The sequence below is a fragment of the Rhinopithecus roxellana genome, chromosome 15 (genome assembly GCF_007565055.1).
Source record: "Rhinopithecus roxellana isolate Shanxi Qingling chromosome 15, ASM756505v1, whole genome shotgun sequence".
Taxonomy (NCBI): domain Eukaryota; kingdom Metazoa; phylum Chordata; class Mammalia; order Primates; family Cercopithecidae; genus Rhinopithecus; species Rhinopithecus roxellana.
Window position 1 is genome coordinate 100,782,913 of NC_044563.1, and position 6,633 is coordinate 100,789,545.

Sequence of the window (6,633 nt, forward strand, 5' to 3'; positions counted from 1 at the left end):
ACTTGATTTTTGGTTCTTGTGGCAGTGCTTTTCTGTGTACAAGGCTGTGAAAATTCGGCATTCCAGCGGTAGGGAGTTGGGGACAGGACAAGTGGTGTAGGCTTTTATTCTGCCATCTCGCTCTGCCCCAGATTTTCTATTCATTTGGAACATATTTTATTGCTGTATTCTAGAGCCCAGTCAGGAAGTAGAAAACTCATCAAAAATTTGAATAGGAAAATGTAATTAAAATAATTATTAACTACTAAGAAATAAAAATAATTCCAAGCCATATTTAAATTACGGATAGAGCAGCCACTATTTCTAGGACTGAAGCAGAGCAACTAAGGAATAAATAAATATAAAATAAGTTACCTCTATTCCCAGGGCTGAGATTCAGATGTGATTGGAGGGGGTGTGGCTATGGCTCCCTGGATAGCAGGAAAGTTAGTGATGTGTTTAATCTAGGGATGGCAAACAAAATCACCTGCTGAAGTGCCCAGTCCAATGATGTACTACTGAGAAGCTGCCTGATGAGGTGTTGCTGAAATTCACTGGAAAGCCACCTTCTGGGTGTCATATTCTACAGGCTACCTCACACACAGCAACCAGAATTTTCAAAAAATAAAAAGTGTATCAGAATGAGGAAGAGAAAGAAGCCCCTCTCCTGCAATGTTCCTTCAGCACCTCCGATTACCAAGCCTTAAGGGCTCATGCCAAGCCTGGGCAACATAGTGAGACCCAATCTCTACAAAAAGGCATTAGCCAGGCATAGTGGCACATGCCTGTAGTCCTGGCTACTTGAGAGGCTGAGGCAGGAGGATCGCTTGAGCCCAAGAGTTTGAGATTCCAGCAGGCTAGGATCATGCCACTGCACTCCAGCATGGGTGACAGAGCAAGACCTTGTATCCAAATAACATTTTAAAAATCTTAATATTGAGGTCCCAGATGTTGCGGACAGTATGAGGTGAGCGCAGGGGGATGGGGACCAGCAGCTGTCGCCGCCACTCTCAGGGTGAAGAGGGAACAGAAATCTTTGCTCCCTGACTTTGGAAATCTCGTTTAACCTTCAAACTGGCGATGTCAAGGGTTCCAAGTCCTCCACCTCCGGCAGAAATGTCAAGTGGCCCCGTAGCTGAGAGTTGGTGCTACACACAGATCAAGGTAGTGAAATTCTCCTACATGTGGACCATCAATAACTTTAGCTTTTGCCAGGAAGAAATGGGTGAAGTCATTAAAAGTTCTGCCTTTTCATCAGGAGCCAATGATAAACTGAAATGGTGTTTGCGAGTAAACCCCAAAGGGCTAGATGAAGAAAGCAAAGATTACCTGTCACTTTACCTGTTACTGGTCAGCTGTCCAAAGAGTGAAGTTCGGGCAAAATTCAAATTCTCCATCCTGAATGCCAAGGGAGAAGAAACCAAAGCTATGGAGAGTCAACGGGCATATAGGTTTGTGCAAGGCAAAGACTGGGGATTCAAGAAATTCATCCGTAGAGATTTTCTTTTGGATGACGCCAACGGGCTTCTCCCTGGTGACAAGCTTACCCTCTTCTGCTAGGTGACTGTTGTGCAAGATTCTGTCAACATTTCTGACCAGAATACCATGAACATGGTAAAGGTTCCTGAGTGCCGGTTGGCAGATGAGTCAGGAGGACTGTGGGAGAATTCCCGGTTCACAGACTGCTGCTTGTGTGTTGCTGGCCGGGAATTCCAGGCTCACAAAGCTATCTTAGCAGCTCGTTCTCCGGTTTTTAGTGCCATGTTTGAACATGAAATGGAAGAGAGCAAAAAGAATCGAGTGGAAATCAATGATGTGGAGCCTGAAGTTTTTAAGGAAATGATGTGCTTCATATACACGGGGAAGGCTCCAAACCTCGACAAAATGGCTGATGATTTGTTGGCAGCTGCTGACAAGTATGCCCTGGAGCGTTTAAAGGTCATGTGTGAGGATACCCTCTGCAGTAACCTGTCCGTGGAGAATGCTGCAGAAATTCTCATCCTGGCTGACCTTCACAGCGCAGATCAGTTGAAAACTCAGGCAGTGGATTTCATCAACTATCATGCTTCGGATGTCTTGGAGACCTCTGGGTGGAAATCAATGGTGGTGTCACATCCCCAGTTGGTGGCTGAGGCATACCGCTCTCTGGCTTCAGCACAGCGCCCTTTTCTGGGACCCCCACGCAAACGCCTGAAGCAATCCTAAGATCCTGCTTGCTGTAAGACTCCGTTTAATTTCCAGAAGCAGCAGCCACTGTTGCTGCCACTGACCACCAGGTAGACAGCGCAATCTGTGGAGCTTTTACTCTGTTGTGAGGGGAAGAGACTGCATTGTGGCCCCAGACTTTTAAAACAGCACTAAATAACTTGGGGGAAACGGGGGGAGGGAAGGGCCCAGGACTCGGGGCTATTCAACCTAATGAAAACCCTGTTGCTGCGTCACTGTGTTCCCTTTGGCCTGGCCGAGTTTGATACTGTGGGGATTCAGTTTAGGTGCTGGCCTGAGGACATCCCAGCGGTGGTACTTCGGAGAAACCTGTCTGCATCTGACTGAGCAGAATAAATCGTCAGGTGCCTGGAGCAAAAAGGAAAAAAAAAAGAAAGGACATTGAGTTTTAACAGAAGGGAAAAGGAAAGAAGAAAAGATTTTTGCAGAATTTCTCAAAAATCAGTTTGTGGATTCCAGTAGTATTTATATTGAGAGAAACAAATTTTAGTCCTTCCAGCTGTGCTAAAACTTGGATATTTGTGAAAACTCACCACCATACAAGCATTAGAAGAGCTCTCTTGTCGTTAGCACTTACTGTTTGCAAGAACAGAATGCATCCTTTTATCCTTTTATGAAAAATGACAAGTGAAGGCAAAAGGGGAAGGTTATTTGATCTGGAAGATGAGTGTTCTGATGTGGTGGCTTTTGCAAAAATCTTTATTGGTGTTGAAAACTGGAAAAAATAACTCATCCAGAATTCATACTGTCTTGACAAGAACTATGGTTCTCTGTTTTTAGATATTGTGGAAAATGTTTTTGGGCATTTTTCTCTGATTTTATTTCTTCTCCCCCACCCCTTTTTCTAAAAAACAAACACACACACACACACACACACACACACACACACACACACACACACACAAAACAAAAACAGAACAAATGAAGAGAAGAGAGAAGGAAATTTTATTAATTAAAGATGCTGTGTGATAAAATCCCAGCCCAGATTGCTCAGCTGTTTGTACCTGACTTGCCGCCTGCATAGGAGCCAGTTCTGTTCCTTCTGACTAGACCCTCTTCCTCCAGGGGAGAACTTCCAAATGTTAATTTTTTCTTTCTGAAAATATAAATAATTACTATTTTGTAAAAAAAAAAAAAAAATCTTAATATTGTGCTGAGAAAAAAGTTTATTCATTCTAGCTATAGATCATAAAGCAGGGAAAAGAAAGGTAGACTTGGAGCTGAGAGACGATAAACTGATAACATAGTTATAACAGCTGCTTTAAAATTTGTCTGCTAATTCCAACATCTATGTTATCTTAGAGTTGATTTATTTTGACTCATTTTTCTCTTGACTATGAGTCACAATTTTCTGTTTCTTTGCATGCCTGCTGATTTTCAATCTGTACTGGACATTGTAGATAATATTTTTAGAGACTCTGGATTCTGTTATCTTCTGGATAATGTTGGTTTTTATTCTAACAGGCAGTTAAATTATTGGATGATCACTTCAAACTTGTAGAGGTTTCACACTTTTTGGAGTGTGTCTCACGGTTTATGCATAGATCTAGTATGAATCATTAAGGTTTAAATTTTGGGATACTCTACTCCTGCAACATGAAATTAATGGGGTTTCCATGAAGAGCTTGAGTTTACCAAACTGTTTCAATATGGCCAGACTCAAATTCCAAATTCTGTCTCCCTTATGAAGGGCAGCAATTGAAATCTCTCTCAGGATTTCAACTGTTGCCTTCTGCTGGGTTCCTTAGAATCTCCCGCCTTATATGCATATCAGAGGGCAGCCAAGATTTGAGGACTGCTTATATAAAGATTTGGGGGTTCTTTCTTCTATGGCTTCCTCCTTGCCAGGATTTCCCACTCAATTTCCAACTTCTCAGGCAGACCTCAATTCTGTTCTCTGGCACCTTAAGTCAATAACACAACAGCTTTCATCTTATTTGTAGCTGTTCCGTGCCTTTCAGGCTAGATAGTTCCCACAGAGAAAAAGCCAAGTTAAAGTGTACCTTATCCAGTGAAGTTTTTCCTCCTTTAAGGATCACATCCTTCACAGTTTCTGGCCTGCTTTTTGATACTCATAAGTTTCTGAACCAAACTCCTCCTCCTCTACGGTGGCAAAACTAGACAAGACTATTTCTAAGGGACATTCTTACTCTAAGAGCTTTGGATACGCCTTTGAGCAATAGGTAGATCACAACACACATATAAATGAATCTGTTTATTTTAATTGAAAGAGTTATAAGTTGTCATGTTAGTACAATTTGCACTGTATTCAATACATACTGACTATAGTTCTAGATAGCATATTAATAATACTGGGGTATAGTAAAATGGAAAAATAGGACAAATGTAGCTGTATAATAATTTACCTGATTCCTTCTTTCAGAATCAGCTATACGTCTTCAAAATAAATAACTTTATTTAAGTTAACGGGGCATGCTTATAAAATGTGTTTATATATAAAAAGAAATCAGCACAGTTTAGAATTTATATTGTTCCTGACCTTTCACTTTGCTTCTCTTTGGAAATATATTCATGTTTCTGGATGGGTAAACTATTGCTCTAACACAATCTGTTGAACATGGATGGTCTCCTGGGCAAAGCATCAGGTCACATAGCACAGCTGGCTGAAGAAAAGTAATTGAAGAAAGGATTTATAGCTCAGTAACAAGCAGACATCTTCAGTGGCCTGTTTCTTTCTTTTCCCATTAACCTGTCTGAAGTTTCATTTCTTTGCAACTATGAGCTGCACATGGCTTCATCCTTGTTCAGCTGGATCTCAAATAAATCTAGTCTTGGGTAGTACTTCATCTTGTGTAAAAGAAAAAAAAGTGTGAGGAACAATAAGAAGAGCAGCTCCTTGGTGTAATGATGAAGAGTCACTAACCTCTGACTGCAGAGGGGAGATGCTTAGGGGCAGCCTGTCTATACTCCTTTCTTTCTATTTTATTAGGTGCTTCTACGCTTTTCTTCTCTTAAGAGAAAATCTTATACACTGCAAAAAAAAAAAAAATCCACATAACACATGAAAGTAAAAAGGGAAAAATTTTTAGTTCGCAATTCACCTCGCTACATACTGTAAAAAATATTTATAATTATTATAAACATTTTGCTGTATAAACTTGCACAAAGTAGCACCATTCACTTCTTTACCTAAATGCACATCTATATTATTCATTTTAGTTGCAGTGTATTGTGTGGATGTACATGCTTTTAAACTTAAACTTTATTTTATCAGTCTTCTACTAATGGGTACTCAGTTTATTAGTTTATTTTGTTCTTGAATGATATTATGATGAATATCCTTATACATGTATTGTCTTGCATTATTTCTATAAGTTTACAGAAGACTGTTGTATCAAGGGCATAGACATTTTTAAAGCTTTTCATGGACACTGACATGCATCCTTCCAGATAGAACATACCAGTATCTACTCCCACTATCATGTGAGAATTTTCTTCACCCTGAGACACATGTTATGTGTACTAAAAGTTTGAGTACAAGTAATAGCAAAATCTAACTTTTTGAAACATTTGCTACATAGCAGCATCTGTTCACAAGCATTTTAAATTCATGGTCCCATTTACATTTAAAACAATTCTATAGTGTAGGGGCTGTCTGTGATTATTATTCTCACTTTACAGATGAAAAACTGAAGCACAAGGAAACTAGTCAGGTCAACATGTAGTAGAGGTAATGTCAAGTAGTCCGATTTCACAGGCTGAACTTTTAATGGAGTCTCAGGGAAAACAGCTTAGCATAACTAAAAAAGTGGCATAAAGCCCTTGGTGTGAGAAAAGTTGCAACTTCCCTTCTTGCCTCTGGAATGCCACACTTTCTTGGCATCCATCCTATTTCATGGGCAATTCCTTCCTAACTCCTTTGTTGGCTCCTCTTCCATCTAATTCCTTAATGGTGCAGTACTCAAAGCTCAGTGCTGGGCTTTGATCTCTTCTCTTTTTACACTATATCTTAGGTGACCTCCCACAGTCTTGTCACTTTAGAGATCACATAAAAAACAATGATTCCCATACTGTATTTACAGTCCTGACCTTTCCTTGGGCTCATATATCTAACTGCCTTCCCAATACCACTGCAGGGTCTAATCAGCACTTCAAATTTAAGATGGCCAGAACAGAAATCATAGTTTCCTGAATTTGTTCCTCATTGTCTCCCACAACTCAGTAAATGATATCACTAGTACTAAGTTGGTCAGACCAAAAATCTGAGTTTTTTATGATGATTTCTTATTTTTTGAAATGATTTCTTATTTTTTCCTTTTATCTCTACATCCATTTTATGAGTAGCTTCTATCTACTGTACCTCTGAGATATATCTCAAATCCATTCTTTTTTCCCTGTCTTCACTATCACTCCCTTAGCTCAAGCCACTGTCACATCTATCAGCCACTCCAACTCTCTCCATAACTA

General features: G+C 40.0%; 1 pseudogene across 1 annotated transcript; it reads left to right on the forward strand.

Moving 5' to 3' along the window:
• Positions 1–924: 924 nt before the first annotated feature.
• On the forward strand, positions 925–3,071 carry LOC104662476 (annotated as a pseudogene). The gene has a single exon (XR_747993.2). The product of XR_747993.2 is annotated as a speckle-type POZ protein pseudogene (transcript).
• The last annotated feature ends 3,562 nt before the right edge of the window (positions 3,072–6,633 follow it).